The sequence below is a fragment of the Acanthopagrus latus genome, chromosome 23 (genome assembly GCF_904848185.1).
Source record: "Acanthopagrus latus isolate v.2019 chromosome 23, fAcaLat1.1, whole genome shotgun sequence".
Lineage (NCBI taxonomy): Eukaryota > Metazoa > Chordata > Actinopteri > Spariformes > Sparidae > Acanthopagrus > Acanthopagrus latus.
Genome location: NC_051061.1, coordinates 23,017,565 through 23,038,041, shown reverse-complemented (window position 1 = coordinate 23,038,041; position 20,477 = coordinate 23,017,565). Strand labels below are relative to the sequence as shown.

At 42.9% G+C, this 20,477-nt stretch overlaps 1 protein-coding gene across 2 annotated transcripts in view; it reads right to left on the bottom strand.

Moving 5' to 3' along the window:
- Nucleotides 1-20,477, bottom strand: part of LOC119014606 (RNA binding protein fox-1 homolog 3-like) — a 422,323-nt gene that overhangs the window by 363,403 nt on the left and 38,443 nt on the right. For both annotated transcript variants that reach the window (XM_037089938.1, XM_037089937.1), the window contains exon 2: nucleotides 15,366-15,489. The gene's annotated coding sequence lies outside the window, so the exon portion shown is untranslated. The remainder of the gene's footprint in view (nucleotides 1-15,365; nucleotides 15,490-20,477) is intronic.

The window sequence follows — 20,477 nt, the reverse complement described above, 5'->3', positions numbered from 1 at the left end:
CTTTTCTCAGTCAGAGTGAACTTTCCACTTTTCACTTTTCTCTCTTTGAAACTTTCTTCGTCTGAATATGTCTCTCTCTGACTCTTTTTATGTGTGTGTGTGTGTGTGTGTGTGTGTGTGTGTTATGATTGTGGCTGCTTCATCTGTCACAGTTACTACAGCTGGACACTTCACATTTGGAGGTCAGCGAGAGGTAAAGGCTTTACCCTCTGGTTGATTCGCGGTGACACTCGGCGCGGCGCTCCGTGTCGCTCTGACAGAGGCTAAAGCAATCTGTTTCAGACACATCCTCGACCCCCGTCGTCTCCATGGTTGTCCCTGAAATACCAATTTACTCATTTCCCCCCCAATCAGCTGTCATTGTGTAATTATTTCGGCCCGACACGACATCCTCACCTTCCATTACCAAATATCACGGAGATGTTTTGGGGGGTTTTTTTCGGACGGGTTAAAACCTGTCGGATCAAATGATAGCATTCTGGCAGCGGCGGCCCGTCAGACTCAACAACCTCTCAACCTGTTATTAAGCTTCACTGTTTGCACCTCATCTGAAAAACGCTAATATTTCTATGTGGTTTTTCTTTTCTGCCTTCAAGAAATGAGTTCAGCCTTTAGTCAAGCCTCACTTGCACACCGTATCAACATCATTTGTCATTTCTCTCTCTCTTTTTTTTTTTCTTTTTAATAACTCGCTCAATATTAGCAAATTAAATGAGCTTTTTTTTTTTTTTTTTCCCTCGGCCCCTTTTTTCCTCGCAAAGTTTTGTGAGAAATTATAGGTTTCTATGGTTGACGAGACAAAGCAGGACAAATAAATCAATACAAAGCAAATGAAAGCAAATTGAATCTATTAAAGTAAAATTACTGGGTGGAAAAAAAAAAAAAGAAAAAAGAAGAAGAAAAGGAATCAGCCAAACGCAACATAACCCACAGAGTCGTGGCCGCAGACAATTAATGACAGAGGGAGCAGAGAGGTGCTGGCTCATTAAGCCCGGCCAGAACCGTGCATGCAGACAAGGCCACCAGCCAGACCACAGCAGACCAGCACAAACCAGTCTGCTGCAGGACCGCGGGGACGCAGCCTTCTACCTGCAGCCACCGCGGGCTAAACACCAGGAACTGTGTTTCATTAAGCTAAAAAATGTTGCCCAAAAAAAATAAAAATAAAGGAAAATTAGAAAAGATGAGCTTCCCTGTAGCCTCCTCCGTCCCCTCAGCACCTCCCACGTCCCCGCAGCCTCCTCCCGTACCTGAGGAATGCCAAGCAGCAGGGTGCCGCAGAGGACCTTCAGATCAGTGCGAGCCAGCGAGGGGGGCTCTCCCGGGCAGCGATGAGTAATTAGCACTAATTAGTGGCAGTGATTAACCGCACTGGGGAACGTGGGGGCCGGAAGGGAGCAGATTGATAGAGCTGGCCCTCCTAACCCATGGAGGCTCCACTGCATCTTAAGCAGGGGGGGGAGGGCGGCTGTGGCTGCCAGCCAGATGCTCCTCCGGCCATAAATAAAGGTGGAACATGCAACGAGCATCCGTGAAGCCATTTCAACAACAGGGAGGTGAGGTGCTGATGCGCAACTACTGAAGCAGAAGCCTCAAATCAAAGGCCGTCAATTCATTATACCCCAAGGCGGGGTTATTCAAATGGTGGTACGTGGGTCGAATCGAGCCCTCAAGTCATCTCACAGAGGCCCTTTGAGCGATTCAGCTAATTGAAAACAGTATTGACTAATTTATTGGATAAAATGCGTCCGTCCTGTGTACATTTCCCCCAATAGCGGAATAAATTATCGGGTTTTACAGTAGTTATCAGTCCTGTGGCGTCCGGCGTCAGAACATGGCAGCAGACGCTCTCTGTGTTTACAAGCACAGCAGAAGACAAGCGAGCGCAGAGAGAAAAATGTACCGGAGTAACCGGCTTCCTGTAAAATCCATGTTTACATGCAGCAGGTCAGGGATCAGATTTCACACCCACCGTCAAACATATTTTGGAACGATGAGTTTGTTATTTTAAGCATCGGAGGCACATTTGGACAGAACGAGCTCTGCAGTGAGAGCACGTGTTCTGCCACAGGATGAATGTGACTGATTTTAACTGTTTAGACTCGCTCAGACTTTCAGGAGCAGCTTATTGTCAGCTTCAGTTGAAGTCAGACTTATTTTAAACACTGAGGGGTTTTTTGTTTTTTTATTTTCGCTCGATGTCGCGATCGTCCCTCTCATCTCACCACAGAGATGTTTTCCCTGTCAGGCATCATGTTCTCCCAGAGAAGCAAAAGAAACATGACAACGACTTAACCCGATTATTGAAACTGGGTTTCTCATAATATTACATTTAAGAAAGGTTGAAATCTGACAGTAAACCAGGTACCAATCGCTGTATTGATCATTATTTCTATTTTTATGAGTTGTCCTCTAACTTGTGGTGCTTTTTATCCATGTAGATTATTTTGTACTTAGCTGTGTCAGGAATAGAAGCTCTAAATATGCTACAGTTAGCTGATAAGTACCAAGAAAACAAACAGAGTAAATATTGGATGAAAAGCTTCTGTTTTCTCTGTGCGATGACAAATGTGCAAGTTTGAAATGCAACCAAAATTGAAAAGGTACATCTAGCAGACGAATAGATGCAACCAGACAGAAATGAGCCTCCTCACCTCCGTGCTGATGGAAAGTCAGGAGGAGTTTTGTTGTCTACTATTTTCTTGACCTTTGCAGCAAAACAGCATCTCAGAATTATCCTTATTACCTAAAAATAAAGCTCATCTAGCATAACTCCAGCCTCTGGAAGCCCTGAGATCCCAAACTGATGTGTGTGCATGCTAACACCTTTAGCTTAGCAGCTACATTAAACATTGCACCTTTAAATAAAAAGAAGGTAAACGACAGTAAACGTGTTTGTGTCGTGGACGACGACACCTCACATGACTTTCCACCAGCATGAGGATGAAGAGGGGTGAACTGTTCCTTTAAAGCAATATCAAACTGTTTGCACATAAAGAATCTGACACGCTGTATCACTTTGTATTTCAAATGGTGTATCCAGCATTAAATGTCACCGCAGGGGAGGACGATTCTTTATAAAACAGTCTTTGCTATTTTCATTAGGCTTCAGAGCTCCACAGATTGACTCAGTGAGCTATAGTTTTACACCTTGCATAAGCAAATTAATCTAAATATCTCAAGCAGAGCTCTCCCCCTGTTTTAATGAAGTGACACACACATGCTAGTTTCTCCACATGGCTTGAAAACAAATGACATGATAACGACACGACGCGGGCCGGGTTTGAGGAGCTATCGGCGCTTTTTTGTGGCAAAACAAGCGGGACGTGCGGCGCCTGATTTTAAACATCAATGACTTTAATTAGTGTCATTCTACGATCACCAATAATAGTCCTGAAATGTGCCGGGCGCCGCCGCCGCTGACAGCCGTGCAGATCTGTGGCGAAGCAGGGGGCTCTTAACAAGATAAGCCCTGAAATCAAGCGAGCCTGAAGGAACATTACCTGAACAAGAAGTGCTGATGAAAATGAGTGCAGTGTCGGCCTGCTTGGAAACAACTGAAGTGTTGTTCACACGTCTTACGGTGAAACAAGCCAACAACACAAGTAGCACTACAGCGGATAATTCCCATCACTTGTAGGGCTGAGAAGGAGGGATCATCCCTTTGTATGTAAATGATCCGTTTGAATCTTTGGATCTCGGGTAAAGAAAAGGGAGGAGATAAAAGTGTTTGCCATTTAACAAGGAAACAGATTAAACCTCAAATCCTGTCTGGGGGAAGAAATGTCTGCCTGGAAATGTTGTTTTTTTTTTGTCAACTGTGCTCAGGAAACATTATTATCTTCTGTGTTTCTAATTGTCACCAGTTTATATCAAGATCCTAAACATGCAGCTTTACTGCAACACAATGATATGAGAGTTTGCTAAATTGAAGTATTTAATCTTTTCTTTGTATCAAGACAAATGTCCATGTTTTCAATCCGGGCGTATTAGTTTAAAGATATCTGTAGGTTATTTGCTACAACAATACTGTCGTTGGAAACAGCAGCGGACTAAATCTCCCTGAATGGATCGCGTAGATGTTCCTGTTGAACTAGTTGTCATGGAAATACACATTTCCCCTCCATTTTTACTGAGAAGTTTTAAGAATGAAGCCTCATCAATGGCGACTTAATGGTCACGTTTCAATGCGTTCCCCGACCTTGACGTTAACAAAACAACCTGACCTTAAAGGTCCATTTCTCTGGTCGGTGCTGTTGGTTTAAAAAAAGCTGTGGAAGAGCTCAGGGAAAAAAAAAAAGAAAAAAGAAAAAGGAATTTTGAGCTTGAGGATTTCCATGACAACTGGGCAAAGTGTTTTTTTTGCTCATGAATAACATGTGATGATCAAAAGCTAAAGAAGAGCTACATTGAGATGAGATCGTTTTGCCAACATTTTCTCAATGGTGTCAACCCATCGGCCGCTTCTGATGACAAACATCTACTAAAGGAGCCCAGAAATAGATATTGTCTTGTTTTTAAAAGGATTCAGCTGCACATTAAAATCAAAGAAACATAGAATCCTTGAACATATCTCCATCCTAACCCCCTTGTTGTCTCCTCGTCCGTCAGTACAGAGCTACAAACCTTCAAGACCGTCACACATCATCCTAGTAGTTGATGTCGATGGCGCTTACGTGAACCGACGCGTCGATTTCTCTTGCGTTACTTTGGCAGCATCACAGTAGAGAGTAGAGAAGTACAGACGCTCGCAAATCACCCACAACTTAACTCTATCAATCAGGATATCTGTCGAAATGCGTCGACATGCAAAACTGTCAATAACAATGTAACATTAGCTAGTTAACAACCAAAACATCCATAAAATAAGGACTTTTTCATGCTTCGTATAACGTAGAGGACCATTAGACATTGATACAACCAGTTCTAACACCCCCCTCCACCTGTTTGGAGATCAATGAAGCCCTGACCTTCACCTTTCCCCCTCAGGACTCGGGCTCTAGCCCTCGGCATGAACGTGCAAAACCTGGAGGGTTAGAGCTAAGTGGTAGGGAGCACCAGGTGTGTTGGGATCGGGCCTGTATGTTCTAATGAGTATTTCCGGCAGCGGGATGGTGGTGTGTGTCGGATTGATTTAAAATGAACAGTGTGTGAGGTTCATGGTAATGAAGGAACATGTCAGCCGGCGCAGGAGCGAGGCTCAAGAGGAAGACGACGTATCAAGCGGTGAATAGTCCGTCGGTTCGGTGTCGCGTTTGGCCTTTTTTTCTGGAACTTGTTACAGATAAGAAAACTGCAAAAAATACAGTTGGCCTCGTCCTTTAAAGAGACGCATTGATTCCCCTGGATTCAGATGTCTACGCGTCCTTGGTGGAAGCGCACTTGTTAACGCTCCCTCTTGAGGTGCATTTCACTCAATGTAAGGTTGGGGGGAGGGCAGAGTATGGTTTGTGCATGTGCATAAGGAGGTTTATGTGTGTGTGTGTGTGTGTGTGTGTGTGTGTGTGTGTGTGTTAGGGTTTTGTGCTCGTACTGCTTTTGAAAGCAGAAGATAGTGTTTCCCACAATGCCCCAGATATTGACTGGTTTCAATTTCCTCCATTCTGACAGCCCATTTCATCCGCAACTTTGAATAAAGGCGGCCATTGTGCAGAGGCATTACTGTAAACATCAACACATCACTTTCAGATCAAATGGGCCCCACGAAACACCGAGACCTTCAGCCGAAAACCCAGCGCAGAAACACAAAAGGTGAGGCCGGTGTTTCGTATCATAATTAACAATAATCACAAGCAAAGTGGCCGCAGCGCGATTTAAACACCACAGAGGAAAATATGAAATAAATTAAAAAAAAAAAAAAGAAAGTCGTGCCGGCGGATGGTGCGAGCGGCGCCGGGCGAGGAGAGATGAAGAAAATGTTCAAGCACAGTGGTGACACTCATTGAATTACATGTTGACAGCTCTGTGTTAGTGAAGAGATGAAAGCAAAATGAGATTTTCAAAAGTGAATATGGGGAATGACAGTATTGCTTTCTCCACATTGTCAAACTTGACAGTGCTATTACCATCACTATAACATCAGGTGCTGGCATATGGTATTCAGTTAGCAGAAATCAGCTACCTCGTTTGAATATTGATTGCATTCCAGGCAAAGAGGATGACTTAGTCTTATTACCCTCTTTTGAATTTTACTCCTTCTGTGAAAAATTACAATAAAAATAAAAAACGGTGGCAAGAAAAGAGAAGATGAGCATGAATCAAAGTTTCTGAAGCGCAACCAAATAATTGAATAATTAGCTGACAGGCTGCGGAGATGTTTTTTATTTATACGGGATGATTTATAAATGATTTTCATGTGGAACCCAGTTTAAAATATTTATCTTTGAGGAAGATGAATAGAGACGCAGTGATATTGAATTTCGAGGGCAGATAACGATAACGTAACTCTTTCATGAGAGATTTCTTTTATGTTTGTTTTTAACTCTGAAAAAAGCCAAAAAAAATCAATATTATTTTCGATATTTGTTATTTTTTTAAGGGGTTACGTACATGTTGACCATCGACTACTTGAAAAGTGACTCTGGAGTAACAGTTTAATCCAGTAATAATGTTTTTTTCTGAACTGACTGAAGATACATCCGTCCTCTGCGCTGGATGTTATGGACTCATGGGTTTAATCTTTAGATAAAACGATATTAAGAAGAAATCTGTAGGCTCATAATTCACCCAAAGGCCCAGCAGTCCTCTTTTGTACTCACTCACAGATACCAGTTATTTTTTCATTAATGTTAAAGAATGTCTGAACATAAATTTCTCGCTCCACAACACAAGTTAAGGTCAAAATTGGCTCGAGACTCGACCTCCATCCACGTTTTGTGAAAATCCGTCGAGTAGTTTTTGAGTAATCCTGCCGACGAACCAACAAACAGACACGGCTGAAAACAACAACCTCCTCGGTGAAGGTAAAATCTGGATGAAAGTATTATGAACACCTTCTTTAGTTGACGAATGTGTTCTACCTATCTGGTTTTTGGGTAATAAGATGATGCCAGAGGTTTAAATAGAAATTATGACGCCATATATACCCGATGGAATTGAGGATGAGGTTTTAGGGGCTCCACCAGCTGGAGATTACGACATAGTTCTCCAATTGAAGTGGTTAAAAATGGCTTCTGAACGTCCTTCCACTGTAAGGACACCGCGCATGAAAGGGTTGATTACACAAATGTGCAGAGGTCCTTCTTTCATCAATCCGAGTCTTGTGATCGAATTATAGCTGAAAAGAAAGGCCACATCTTTCTTTTTCATTCTCGTTTCATCGTGCAATTAATATAAATTAATCTGTGGCGTTATTACACATGTGGTTTTCATTCACAGCCACATGAGAATCACAGCGTCTGTAATAAAAAAAAAAAAAAAGAAAAAAAAAAGGAATGAAGCGTTCCCATCAGAGTCTCGCAGCCGCAGATACATCGTTCATCACGAGGATCCGCTCTGATGGGACGTAAAAAGATTGTACTCTCAAAAAAAAAATAAAATATGGCAAAATTAAAAAGTGTAAGATGTGGAGTAGGAAGCTGAGACTTCACTACAGCGACAAGAAAATGTGGAAGAAAAAGGAAAGTGTTGTTTCTTTTTGGTAAACATCAGATCGAGAACAAAACAAGGCCTCCGTGCAGCTTAATGGCAGAATAATGATTAGAGAATATAAAGAAGATGGAAGAAAAAATGCAAAAATCATCAGTCGGAAATAAATGGAAGCGAATGAGCTTAATGTGCCTTAAAATGGATTAATCTTCGAAAACTAAATGAAATCCGAGCGAAGGGTACTTCATCATGAGAGTGTGCAGAGAATAGAGTGAGCAAAAAAAAAAAAAAAAAAGAAAAAAACTCACTATAACTTGAATTAAAAACTTCCTGAAGCGAGTAACAGTAAGAAAGGTAGAAAATGACAAATGACAAAGTGGTTCAGGATTCTGTGCGGAGACGTCAAATCTCTTCATTAAACATTTGTGTTGGATCTCTGCTATAATTAGTGAGCTCGCACGTCTCTCTGGGAGTTGTGTCACTTTCAGGTAGAGCTGTCGGCGCTGCGGAAAACACGCCGGAATGACGGATTAGGAGTGAATCTGTCGGTGCGTTGAGTTTGACATTTTTTTTTTCTCCTCGGTCACTGGAAAACTGCGGCGGCGGCTCCGGTGTTTTTTGGATGAGCCTGAACTTGCTGGTGAGCTGTAACGCCTGCCGCTCCGACAAACATCAACCCAGTCAGCCAATGGAAGTACAGCTAGAAAACATCCAGCCTCTGCTGTCATCTCCCTGAGAAATCAGCATACTGAGCATCTCCGGTGCATCTTCATCGCTCCGGAAACACAGGGCGGCCGGGAAGAACTCAAATACTCGGTGTGTATGATCCCACTTCATCAGCCATGCACGTCGCCTTCCTGGTACTGGTGTCGGACTGCGTCTTTTCTTTTTTCTTTTCCTCTGAAGACCAGGCAGAGGAAATGTTTTGGCCTTTAATTCAACATGTCAGACTGACCCGTTAATGTACTTTTCCTCCGTTACCTCGCAGTTCATCACTTCCTGATATCTGCAGGTTAAAGCGATGCTCATTAAAATGTGGAGGAGACCATTTTAATTAAGGTTTCATACTCTTACATATGTTTACTGTAATTGGAGTGATTTACGCCTGAAGATCCCTTTAATTAGCTGGCGGCGCACTAGAAGCTAATTTAAACTCCCTGACAGAACTGCAGCGTCTTCTATTGATTCCCAGTCGTGGCAGTCGTAGTACTTCCCTACAGGTAAGTGAGCACCCAGACAAAGTAAGGCAGAATTAAAGGTAACAACAGCTAGTTTGGCGACCAGGTAAGAGTTACTGGTCATTTTCAGTGTGTCGGCTGTTTTGACAGGAACATACGGGACGTAATCGTCTGCGTCTGATTGGTCAGACTATGATCCGGATGGTGGACGGGAAGGCGGTTTGTCCAACTTTACGTAGGTGTTCAGTCATTGTGTGATTACCTGTGGTTCTGTCATTGATTGTTAAAGATATGAACGGAGCTTCTGGGTCTAAAAATAAAGTGGAGCCCTAAATCTGCATTCTTTTCAATGACCAGCAGGGGGCGACTCCACCGGTTTCAATAAGAAGTCTGATCATATTGAAACGTATGAGAAAACAACCGTGTTTCTCACTTGATTTACTGCCTCAGTAAACAGTTTATAATCTCAATCACTCATTTCTTCTTCAATACAAGATGAAGTCCACTGTGTAGATTACTGTCACCATTTGCGTCCCCTCATGTTCAGTCTGATCCAACTACCCTCTTCACTTCCCTTCCCTTGTCCAAATATGGTCACGCCGGGCTCCAAAAAACCAAGATGGTGTCAGCCATCGTGCCAGAATGGAGGCTGCCAAATGGAAGTCAACAAACCAGTGGGGTGCCATCACAGTGGTTTACACTTTGGTTTTGCAGGATCATGCAATATCAATATTTCTCGTCTGGTCAGTAATTGTTGAGTATTTCTGCTGCCATAAACGGCCTCCAATATTTCAGTTTCAGGCTTTTCCACCAGATGTTGAACCTGCTCGCTTCCGTTCAGCCAAAATAACATTCATGAGGTCAACAACGATTGGCGAGACGAGACCTGGCTCGCCCGGAAGGTGCTGGATGGGGTTGACGTCAGGGCTTTGTGCAGGCCAGTCGAGTCCTTTCACACCAAACTGGGGAAAAAGCTCTTCATGTTGTGAAAGGAGACCGACGTCACCAAGCTGTTGCCACAAAGATGGACGCACACAAGTGTTTAATATATGAGTGTGTGCAAATGAACTCCAGACTTGATATATAAAGACCATATATTGCATTTAGGTACTTGATTTTCTGGTGAAATACTCATTAAGCTATACCCAGAAGATGACAAAAACCTCTCTGGAACTGCTTCTTTACTGATGTTATTGATTCACTGTGAGGGGTTTCTACATTTTTAATTGCAGTGGTTTTATCTTGAGCATCAGCGTAGCTCAGCCACATCAACGCTAATCTGATCAGCTGATCCTCCCCTCCTGTTTGGCACTTCAAAATGCAGCGTATTACAGGCTGCCAGCATTTTCATTCATCTAAAGGTTTATTTATGCCGTTATTTGTGCCAACTGTGGAGGAAATCTCCCTTCAATCAGTAATAATTAAACTGTGAGTCACCCTGATTAAGATCTAGCATGTTTTTTTTTTTCTTACTGTGAGTCATCAAGTCAAACTGGTGGTCAACTAAAAAAAAAAAAAAAATGCACAACAGATATTTGTCTGTAGGCACTTTTGGGTTAAAATGTCTAATTTTGGTCAACATCCTCGTGGACGGCACAGATACAGCTTTTGGACTCAGCAGCGAGGCGGTAAGCAATCAAATTGCAGGACATTAGTACAATAATATCCGCGACAAATTGCTGCTGGCACAAACCGAGCCCATTATCTGATCAGATTTGACCACACATTCTTCAGTCCATCCAGCTGACAAAGACAGCAAAAGTGGGTAATGTGCCAGCCAGGCGCTGACCTCAGTCTGGGGGAGAGGTTTTCTCCGGCACTCAGCGACTCCTCTTTCCTCACCGTTTTGGAGTTCTTAAATCAGATCCACAGCGGAGGGAGACTTCATGAATGAGCCTTAATGTGACAGAGAAATTGGGGATCACTTTCTCTGTCTGGCTCCGCCAACAGTCTGATGATATCGACGACTAGATGGCGTGAACGCGGGAGACTCCAAAGAGAGGATTAGAGAGGGGAGATAAGGCTATCCACTGTAATTAAGCCCTATCTCTGTACAGCCACTGAAGAAAATAAATCACCCTTCAGAGGCTGCCAGTGTTGAAATGCATGAACAATTATTCAATAATTAATCGTTATACATGCAGGCACCAAACACTAATAGGACATATTTTAACTACAGCATTATAGCACTGTTAAATTAAATTAAGTCTGAATGCATTTAAGATCAATGTAATAGATCACCTATTTAACCTTTTTTAATCACTCTAATGTAATTGTATTAGCTCTGTTATCAAGCTTTTTATGATGTGCCCTATGTTAATTTCCCATTCCAGCCATGTATAATTGAGGACGGAGATATATAAGGTGTGGCACCAGACATACGAGTGGAGACATTAAGCGGGACCCCCTCGAGGAAGGTGCCAGTCGTGGTGCTGCGATAACATGCAGATGAGGTCCAGTACGGACGTTATCGAGTCTGTGAACGGTGCCAAACTGATTCCTCGTCTGGTAACTTCCTTCTGGTGTCAACTAAGTGAGTGTTGTTGCATTAATACAAAAGAAAAAAATGTAGTTTTGCGTGTGCGGTCATTGCTAATGTAGCTGGAGTGATAGCAAGAACATAAAAACAAAAGACAGACAGATGGAGGTCTCACTGATTAGCAGTTAGCGCTAATGTTTTGGTGCAGATGTCGCCAAAACTGTGAGAGTCACTTTAAAGTTAATCTGCTGCGGACATCATTGGACGCTCCTCCATCGGACCCATATTTACATTTGATGTTATTGATGGATGGTAAACCTCTTGCAAAGGAGGACGTCGGGCGATGTCGTGTAATGATGTGTTCACACCGGAGAGTCGCCAGTGTTTGTGTTTCACAACCAACGTGAATGTGTCCAGTAGCCCGAGCACTTAGCTGTGCATTAGCTGTAAGCTAGCAAGCACCATCACGCGTCGAGTGTGTGGGTTTGAATTTAGTCGAGCCTCTCAGTGAACTCAGCACTCACCAGAGACTCCGGTTCTCTCCTCTACGTGACGTTATGCTCATGAAGTAACGTACGATTCCCCTCCAGCTGCAGTCGCAAGTCAACATGTCGCCTGGCAGTGCAGGTCACCTCTACAGTTCCACCTCACATCTTTATACATTTCTAAAGCATCTTACATATTTGAACCCAAACCGACACCTTTTCCTGAACCTCAAGAAATTATTTTTGTGCCTAAACCTTCACAACCTGCAACTGTTTTATGGCAGTAACCACCTGACGACAAAGGTCCGGTCCTGTTGCCTCTTGCTGGTATGTTTCTTTTCTTCCCAGCCAAAACTTTGCAAAAACTACCAAACCTTTTCACTGAGACGTTCTGCTCTTCCTCGTCTGACATGATAATAAACTGTATCCTGAACATCTTCGGTGTGTTGGTGGGAAAAACAAGCAGCCTGATGGAGTCATCTTAGGTTAGCAAAGTTGTAACAGCAATTCTTCATTATTTTCCTACATTTTATAGACCATACTGTTCATCAGTTAATGGTGGAAACAAAAGGCAGATTAATGATAATGAAAATAATTGTTAGCCCCAGATAAATTATTGCAATTAACTACACACTCTGCCTTAATTGCTTCTCGATATTTTGCTTGAGCACGGAAACTAATTAGAGTGTCATAGGCATTATGAAGGAAAAATATAAATGTTTAATTTTATGAGAACAGAAATTGAAAACCGGCATCGTTAAAGTATACCATCCACACATGTTCCCGTCTGATGTTCTCGTTTCTCAAAACGAGCCCTCAGAACATCTGTTAAAATAACAAATCCGTTGTGAAAAGAAGAGAACGGCTGTTATCACAAAAAGAGGAGGAAAAGGGCAAAAAGATATCAGATTTGTTCTGCTTATAAAATATGTGCAGATAAAATCTGTTTTTCTTTTCCTTTAAGAAGAAAAAGGTAACTTCATCCTGACCAATTTCCTCCTCTCCTGATCATCACTTCAAACTGAAAGGCATAAATAAGACTCACAGAGGAATCTGCTTTTGAATCATTATACAGAAATTCCCTCTTTACAGAAGAGATATAATAATAATTCTCCTCAGAAGTGTTTACAAATATTGCAAAATCCCACGTTTTTCTGCAGCAGAACAATCGTTGGGTTCACTGCACCTCCTACAGAAACGCTCCCAGTGCTCTGCAGCAGCCCGGTTCCAGCTCGTCCAGGTCCGTATTAAGCAGTCAGAAGTAAAAGGATATTACACATGAATAAAACAGAGGTTCTCTTTGAAATGATGTGACATTTCCATATCAACTGGAATAAAAATATTGTGCTAGCCTTGATCTGTTTATGTGAAACTGAGCCAAGCAGCGAGATACTGTGATGTTTGATGTTCTGCTGAGGGTCTGAGTCAGTCGGTCAGCTGCTGGTTAGACGGACAAACGGCTGAAATCTCCCGTAAACACTGCGGTCAACAACACGCAGAGACATCTGAGGCAGCACACACACACACACACACACACACACACACACACACACACGGCTGGATGAGATGCCAACACGGTGAAACACAACCCAACATGCTGTTTATCTCAGTTTTTAACCATTAACATGCAGCATCATGGTCAAATCTGTGTCAGTATCAGCACGATTTTGGACTAAAAATGATCATTTTTCACATTGTAAATGATATTAATGGAAATAAAGACATGTTGACTGGTGCGTTTAAGACCCCAGTCACAAACACAAACCTTTAACAGCATCAGGAAACAGTAATGGCACCTTTAAGGTTCTGACTTGTGTCGAAGAATTTAAACAATGTTTGTCATCTTCCTGCTACGACAGCACCCTCCTTACATGGATGTCGGTACCATAATACGGCCGGTGCAACAACATCTTTGTGGGTACCAGACGGTTGAAGATACACTTCAGTTCTAACAGCCTAACAGCTGGAGCTCGAGCGTTGTTTGCCTCAGTTCTCTGTGTGAATCCAGGAGTCAGACATCAGAGCACCGAGCGGCTTCGGGAATACTCGTTTCTGTGAGATTCGACAGAGTGGTCAGAGACAATCTCTTCCAGAAGGTTAAAGATATCACAGAAGACACATCCAGCTACAGCAGCTGTGTCCACCTGCCTCCATGTTTTACTTCTGGATGCAGCGAGGAGTTGCTGGTTTGAGGTAAACTCAAGCCCAGACGTCAGGAAGGCTGCGGGCGACTGCAGTTTCAGTCTGCAGTTTAAGCATTTGTAAGTGTGAAACCACTGGATGAGCCAGAGAACGAGAATTCGTCCAAAACAAACGGAAAGTTGCGACGTAAAGAAACTTCAAGTTTGAACTTGTCTGTAATTTTGCAGAAACATACTCAGCTAATGTTATTTATCTGCAGCCTGTGGCTCTACAGGTAAATTAGGCATCTTAACTAACAGTACTAAAAGTGTCGTTATTCCATGAAAGCATCCAGCAAGCATGTTGTCCTACGTCTGGTGGGAATCCCTGCTAATGTTAGCTTGGGTAGAGTAGCTGAAATATAAACTTTAGAGCACGATGGGACAGTTTGGATCACCAGTAGCTGATTCTGTGGGTTCCTTCAGGAAAACAAATGCTTTTTAATCAACATTCTCGACACACACGGGGAGACATCACAGGGCTTCGTTTGAGGCTCCGCTGCCGGTTCAGAAATGTTTTTTATCTTCTCTTTGAAAAGGAGAACAATGTTCGGTCGCTGGAGTATTATTTAAATGCATATTTCCTTACACGGAGAAAGTGCGGAGGATTCAAAGTTGGGCTCGACTTTTAACAACAGATGTGTCAACTCATCATCTTTTATTCTGCGCTACGACGGTTTGACAGAAAAGGTTACCGTCTACTTTAAGGTCAGAGCGTCACGTCGAGGGGAGGAAAGCTGAACTGTTTAACCACCGACCGGCCTTGATTACATTCTGTAACCATCTCAGCACTGTTTGAAAAAAAAAAACTTCTTTTTTTATTTTTTTCACCTTCTTTCCACCTTACCCCGAGGCGGTCGCTGAGTTCGGTAGAAAGAAGGACACAGAAGCATTTTGCCAGGAGCGCAGAATCACTAGATTTAAGTCAGTTGGCTGCTCGACTCCTCAGGAGAATGACAACCACAAAGAAACAAAGGCGGCGTGATGGTTTGACTGACAGCGCTTTCATGTCTGTTCACTACAAGGTCAGATGTACCCTAAATAGAAAAAAAACAGGAGCGAGTGATCCGGAATTTCTTAAAGGACGCCCTTCGTGTGGGAAAAAAATCAACACTGTACGTTGAAGAAGAAGAAGAAGAAGATTGTGAATTATGAGCGGCGGTGAGAAAAGGACTCGACATCAGACGAGGTAGCCAAACAGCAGCGGAGGAGAATAATCTAAATATAATTGTGTGACTGCTGGCATGTCAACTTCAACCTTGTCTCATAAATGCCATAAGGAAGAAATGTTCTCGGAGGTTAATTTCACTATATCACCAGGAGAATTAAGGCAATTACCAACAAATGACAAAAAGGGCTATTCAGAACCAATTCTGAGGATAACTGACCGTGCTATGTCCTCTCAGCAGGTGGTTATTCATAATACAGCAGGTGATTCATATGAATTATTTCCTACCTGTCATTCACTTTGCTCCGCTGCCTCAGTCTGTCCGAGTAATTGTAGTCCTGTAGATTTCACTTTGGCACCTACGGCGGGATACTTGGCTGACCTTCCTGGGCGCTTTCCTTCTAGCAATTATCTGTGGACATTTTCGAAAGACAGCGAGAGAGAAAGAGAGAGAGAGAGAGAGAGAGACGGCGTAAATATTCCTGAGGGGGAATCCCAGAGCAGATACCGCTCAATACGTGAACCGCGGGAAGCAAAATATGGCTACATAAAAAGAAAACTAAACAAAGCAGAGTCATTGTTTTCACGTCTGATAACTAGTCTGAGGAAATATCCTGCTGTCAACACGTGCCGTATTAAAGAGGTCAGGGGTGTTCGTTTGGTGGAATATCACACAAAGCAGTCGGATGTGTGTTTGGATTGCTGCTGTTCCCACCTGATAAAAACAGTGCAGCACCCCTGGCATCACACGTGCCGTTATCCCCCCTGAGAAAGCACAGGAAACGCATCATAATCTGTTTTTTTTTTTCCTAAAAACTGATGTGTTACAGTGCCACGCTCTGGTATTTTCCCACATATGCTTATTCAATATCCCGGCGATAAAAAAAACCCAGCAGGACCTCAATTTTTTATTTTAATTATTATTTTTTTTTTGCCTTCGAACATTTAATCTCCAAAAAGAAAAGAAAAAAAAAAAAAACACTTCCACACAAAAGCGGCGAGAAGCTAAGTAACAGTACAGGGTCATTTGGCTCCGATGAAGTATTGGCAAAACGAGTTTCCATGGAGACTAATATGCTTTTGCGACTAAAGACACATAGAGTGGCATTTTGGACCGAGCGAGGTAAAAAACCGCGGGGCGCGGAGATAACAAGCGCGGGCGAAGAGACGTAATGTCAACACAGTCTTAATGCAGGAGGGCTCAACCTGGAATCAACATGTACAGTCGCTGCAGGAAGGTGGCAGACGTTTTCACACAGGTGAATGTCAAACAGAATTAAGTGGCCCTGTTGAATGAAAACATTAAGAGCCGGACACATTAGATCTACACGGCTATTTTTGTCAACTAGTTCTTCAGATAACGGGCTCTGAGTGCCGTATAAAAGAATACAACAGATGGAATTCAATATATTAATATGCTAAATACAAATATATATCATCCTCCGAGCGTAGGGATGAGTACAGCTCTCATTTTTTAGGATAACAGCTTTTGTAGCCGAGAAACTGAACGTCTGTTGAATTAAGAAGTAGAGAAATTGTTCTGTAAGTCTCTGGAATGAAATAACGGCCTTCACTTTTTCAAATGTAATTTGCAGAAGAGAATAAAAGAGGTGATCTTCCACTGTGCTCGTGACCAAAATGGTATAATGAATTTAAAAAAGAAAAACACCCGTGAAAGTCCCATTTTGTAACACAGACCCTTCAGAATTGAATATAATTATAATACTGTAATATTTCCAAGTGACTTCTGCTGATTTGTAGGAATGAATTCTGCATTTTTTCTCGACATGAACAACATTTTGAGGCGGTTCTTGTCATTATTGGCCTTTTTTTTCAAAATATCAGAGCATAAGAATGATTGAAATATATATTTTATGTTGTATTTATGTTTACATGTAAGGGGGTGAAACATAATGATTGACAGCTGACCACTACTCATCTGGCAGACGAATGGGTCGGACTTTGATACCATGGCGTCACCAACTGATGAAGCTGGTGAATGCAGGAAATCCGTCTGTTGATCGTTCTTTGAATAAATCTAGAAAACTAATTGCCTTGACAAAGATCTGCAAATATAACTACTGAGACGCTCTGTTTCAACTCCTGTCTCTTTAAGGCCCCGCCCCCCCAATACTAAATCTGCTCTGATTGGTCAGCTCACACACACCTGAGCCTGCACTGCTCGCTGTGTTTCTGCTCAGCTCTGTCATGTTATGGGCTTTCGGTTAACTTCACTTTCACCAAGAATATAAGCATATTCTGCAGATGTGTGACGTGGTGACATAGTGTGATGTCACAAAGTCACGGAATAAAGGGAGGACTTCTGACGAGGCATTTCAGACACTTCATGACCTTCCGTTGGCACAGACTTTCAGATTTTTAACATCCAAAACCTTTTACACTGAAAGAAAGGAAAAAAATCAAAAAGTATAAAAGGTCTCCTTTAAATTGACTTAATATTTAGTTGCATTTATTTTAATGACAATGGAAGTTAACTTCCACTCCTTTTAATAATCTAGATATGTTTCAAAACATATAAACTGAACCAACTGACCTCAAGCCTCTATGAAGGTACAGAAACACACAAAAGGTGATTCAGATTCTGAAACTGTGCAGCGGTGGATCTGCACGGCTGCCTATAAAACGGATATAAAGCCGTAAAAGTGCTGCCCAGAGGTGACCTTTATTTTGAAGAGCTGCTGTGTGACATGCTGTGAATTAGCCAACATCAACGCTCTTGAAATTTATGCCTTTCGCGCGGCTTGACCTCTAAAGTCAACAGTATGTCGAGAACAAACCGGGACGATTGTAAGGAAAACAGACGCTGCACACACAGCAATAAATGTATGACAATGCACGAACGCACGCCACAAAAAAACCCTCTGATGTCTATCGGCCTGCGAGCCGCCGTGGCCACTGTCATTGGTTACAAGGTGAGCCACCTACGTGCACCCGAGCAACTTATTGATGTGATCGAGTTGGGATTTTTTTTTTGCTTATCATCACAATATCAAGTCACCTTGTTCTTTTCTTTTTTTTCTAATCAAAAGTCAACAGTGGTGCTATCTAACCCTGATATGGAGCCAATTAAATCCTTGTCTCAATCTATGGCAGCGTGGGCCGCATTCTAATTCGTTGTCAATTCAACCTTTAACTCCTCTACGTCTCCTGTCCTGGCTTTGAGTTCACTGAAGTAAAAGTTTGGCTACTTTTTGATCCTGTGATCAGAGGATTTTCGCTGCAGATCAAGTGAATAAAGTTATAAGATGAAAATTTAATCATACAGGGTTTATCACAGATGTACACCGACCCGAGATTTAAGCGCAGCTCGCCTCTGTTTTTATCACAAGGTTGAGCGAGAAAGGGGGGGGGGAGCTATTGACACACAGAGGTACGGCTAAGCCACTTCACATCCCAATCGATCACAGGTCCACTCCACTACAAGTGGCATTCCCCTTATAAAAGTAAGATTTTCCTGCCCGCGCTGACTTTCAGGATCCAGACACCTGCCCGGGACTTCGGTCCTGCGATATCTTCATCCTCCTCCTTTGTCTCTTCTTTACTCAAGACTCAAGTCAGTTTGAGAGTTGTTGTGTTTTTGTTTTTTTTGTTTTTTGTTTTTTTCGAAGCTTGGCTGGTGCAGAAGCAGGAAACAGATGGCTGGCTATTTCTGGAGGGATACTACAGAGTGTCCAGCTCAAATAAAGTGTTCTTTCACAGGATCTTAGTGTCTTTTAATGCCTGCGTGGGGAACTTCATAAAACTTGGACCAAGAACTCGCAAATGGCCCGTGACAATGAGATTACAAAAGAAAGATTTTTAGGGGTATTTGACATTATTATAGTGAATCCAAACGCCTCCCTCCGTACTTTCTTTAACTCCGGCTAATCCCTCCCTGGAGGAAGCCCATTAACCTGGACCAACACTCTGCACCCCCCCTGACGAGACGGAGGACAGGCCTCCTCTATTTGCCTCCCTGATCTCTGTCACTCAAACGGGTCACATAATTATTGTGTGTCTTCACAGGTTGCACAGCGGATATTAGCTGCATTGTAAGCAGACATTAATTACATGAGCGGGAGGACAGAGTTAATAAGGCTGTTTAAAACACTTCTGAGGATGCACCTCGGCGGACGGTAACCATGGAGTCATGTCGACGGATCAGACGCCGGCGAGCGCCGCTGTTTACGTTCGCGGATGTAAATAAAAAAATCCACGGCGCCGTGATAAGCTCATTCATGACGCGCCATCTGGCAGCCGCTGACAGTTTGAAATTGCATTAATCCTTATCTATTCATTATGAAATTTGTGAGTATAGGTGTAGCAACGCCTCGTCGACGGTACAGTGCCTCAGCTGAATTTGAATTGATTCCTATCTATCTGGAATCCATTGCACATTCCTCTCATGGCCCGGCGATGCAGGAGGCGGCGACTGCTGCTCACAGGTCAAGTCAGATTCATCTCAGGCTATCTGATCAGCCCCGTCCCGGAGCTGTGTGAGAATGTGTGAGATGTGTGAGAAATAGCACATTTTAGATTACAGCACTCCCTCTAAAAGCCTTCAGCTGTAGTGCACGTCTTTCAATGGTTTGGTACAGAGCATTCATTTCATCTCTGGGTCGCTTCTTTTAAAGGCTATCCCACAAGGTCCTATCACTAGGAGGTTCAAGGGCAAAATAAATCAGCGATGACACGTCCCATCGTTGTTATGTAGGGCGCAGAGGTCTCCTGTCTGCAGCAGGAAGCTCAGGTTGAGAGATCCCCTTTGTGTCTGAAGCAGGATCACATTAACAGCCTGACTCATTACATTAATAGCGGTGCCACCGCCGCAACATGAATAATGCCATTCCTTCTGTGAAGCGGTTACAAACCAGTGTGACAGGGGAGAAAGCATCCGGCTATTATTAACCATAAATCCATAAATGACACACACTGTCCATACATGGGGACGGATATATATAGAGCTGAGCCGCGGTGCTCTGTTGATCCATTAAAGGTGGATACGAGATGATAGGAGTAAAACCCATTGTTTACATTTCAGCGAGAGACGCATGGAGAGCGTCAGATGATAAAACACCACCGGGCCTGGACACATCAGTTATCGAAGACGTACGCCGTGTAGGTGCAGCATCCTGGATCTGAATCGGATATTGCTGCAATCCGTGTGATATAATGTTCGTATCGTATGCTGATGACCTGACTTTGTATCAGGAGGCTGAGCGGATGGTGATGAAGATGTGCTTTTCAACATTTGCGAGGAGCAGATAGTTGTGTGGCGACCTCGGGACGATTTCCAGCTGGCAACAAAAAAGGAATTGGGACATTGCAAGACGTGAACACCAGGTGCTTTAAAACAAAAACCTTGAGACCATTTCTAGCAGTGGTTGTTGCAACAATAAA